This window comes from Parus major, chromosome 8 (genome assembly GCF_001522545.3).
Source record: "Parus major isolate Abel chromosome 8, Parus_major1.1, whole genome shotgun sequence".
Classification (NCBI taxonomy): domain Eukaryota; kingdom Metazoa; phylum Chordata; class Aves; order Passeriformes; family Paridae; genus Parus; species Parus major.
Genome location: NC_031777.1, coordinates 12901857 through 12904586, shown reverse-complemented (window position 1 = coordinate 12904586; position 2730 = coordinate 12901857).

The window sequence follows — 2730 nt, the reverse complement described above, 5'->3', positions numbered from 1 at the left end:
GGTGGCACCGCCCGGGGTGGTGGCAGGGGACGAGGGTGTGGGCAAAGCCGCGCAGGGAAAGGAGGCGAGCCGGGTCAGACACCCCTTCCCGTGGCAGGGCACAGTGGATGCGGGGCTGCGCCAGCATCTACACCCTCCTGTTCCAGCAGCAGGAGCGATCGCCTGCCCTGGGAATGCCCAGGGAATGGAGGCGCTGAAGGCACTGCCAGCAGGGTATCGGCAGGTGTCCCCTCCAGAGGGCTGCGAGGTGGGGGTAGGGTACAGCCCCTGCGCAGAGCCTTCAGCCGGCTGCTCTGAAGAACGCCCTGTGTGCTGCCTCGCCACCTGCCCCTGCTCTCCCCTGCCACCACCCCGCTCTCCCATCCTCAGCAGCCAACACGAGGAGTTTCTCGTTCAATGTTACCTTGACCTGTTCCAGGTCTGCTCCTGCATTGGCTCTTGAGAGCAGGGAAGGATTACCTGGAAATGTTAAATAACACCTCAAGTGCGAGGCTGGTGAGATAATCAGGGAATTGAAGAGATTCTGAACTGAGGAGCCTAAAACCCGAAATACACATGATGGAATTTGAGATAGAAGTAGCCAGTCACAATGTTTTTTTCCAGAGCATCACACGATGTTACATCTTGGTGTTGTCCTGGGTTTTACCTGGCTACACTGGACTTATCTGGACTGACAGTCTGGTTCTCTGGTTTTCTCAGGCATGATAACCCAGTTCACAAACTGATTGAGACCCATTTAAAAGCCTATACTTTCTCTGGCCATACTATTCCCCTTGGAAAACTATTCCAGAATCTCATGACTTGTCTTAAGATTTCCAGGCTGTGTTTATTAGGGGCCCGTTTATATCCATTTGTTCAGATGCCAATTTTGTCCTTGAACTTACTTAGTTCTGATATTTACTCCCCTCACAGTGTACTAATATTCCTTCTCATAATTTCTTTTGTTTAAATCAATCTTTTCAGTCTTGTCTCATAAGATAGAATCTTCATTTCCCTGATTATACCCATATCCTAGCAACTTATAAAAACTGGGTCATGACCAACACCCAGAAATTACAGTTTTCAAAAGGGTTCATTATTCTATCCATTTTCAGTTTGACCAAGACACAAGTAGGAAGAATGATTAGCATAAGGTCAGACAAACCACAATTCTCCTGACTTCAAGTTCTTTTGTAATCTATCAGGGACATGAGTTCTGAAAGGCTTGTGGTTTATAACTTGGCATTACATCAATGCACATTTATGTACCTATATATCATTTTCTGGAGGGGAAGAATGGCCTTGTAGTTAAGAGGGTACATTAGAAAGCTGGAGACATGGCTTTGAATGCCAGGTCTGTCATAGGCAACAGAGGTAACTTTGCCTAGTCCTTTAGTCTTTTGACACATTTCACTTTTAAAATTGGGACAGCAATCTTCCAATTCTTGCCTCTTTTTCTTTCCCATATACTCACCTGCATTTAAGGTCTCACACCAAGCACCCCCTTTCTGGGTACTGCTGGTGCCTGGCACTCTGAAGTTGAAATATGTCTGTGACTCTAAACCAGCAGTTAAAAACAGATGATACTCTTATGAAATCTACTTTAAGGGTCTGTCAGAAGAGCTGTTAGTAACCATGCTAGGAACTGGAATTCCTGAGGTCTTCAGCCCATTGATTACATTAAAAATAGTCTATAAACAAAGCCCAGGGAACAGAAAAAAAGCCAGAGACATTTAACTGAAAATCTGCATCCTGGCTTCTGGTTTTCAAGTCTCTGCCTAGTTGAAAAACAAGTCAAACCTTTTTTATTATTATGATTATTATTACTATTATTATTATTATTAACTAATTAATTTAAACATAGGTGCAATTTAACACATTTTCTTCACCAGTTTTCAACTCAGAAGGCATTTTTTTAACAGCTAATACTGCAAAGAAAGAGAACTAGCCCTTGAAGCCCCAACAGCCCCATAGCTGGAGTGGTTCTGGTAACAACAAATGTTATCATTTCTTCCCCAGCAATCCAAGTACGGAAGGCTGAGACTGAGCACAGAAACAGCACTCTGTTGAGCTGAGGTGAAGCAATGATATTTATGGGAGTAATTATCACAGAGAAAAACTGGAAAAATATGATTACAGCAAATTGTAACTCGCTCAGATATGTTCTTCGTTGTTAGAAATAGCTCAGCTGAGACCAAACCAATATGAACAACAGACTGGGAGTGTCAGACACTGATTCTCTGGAGGCTGATACCATCAGACCCTCTGAGCAGAACATGATCCAGCTTTAGCATATTAGAGAGACTGGTGTCAGCAGCCTGCCTCTCTTCCCAGCCATTGCACTCACTTCAAGCAGCCCAACAAAATGCGAGTTGCTGCACTCCCCACTGGAACAGCTGGCCTGGAGGTGCTGGCCCTGAAGAGCACTGGCAAGAGAGGCAGCAGTCTCTCAGAGCTGGGCAGTTCCCCTCCACAGCAGCTGCGGCTGCTGGGTGCTGCTGAGCAGGCGGCTGAAGATGCTCATGTTTCGGAGTGTGGCCGTGTAGGTGGGCAGGGTGACAGGACCGTGCCCAGCACCCAGCACTGAGCTGGCACTGCCTTCCCATTCCATTCCTTTCTGGGCTTCAGCTGCTCTGTTCGACAAAGGCGTGAAACCTTCGGAGAGCTTCTGGCACGGGTGCAGCCATGGACTAGCCTCAGCCTGGGGGGAGTGAGGAGCACCCTGGCTGGAGGATGGGCTCTGCTGAAGGA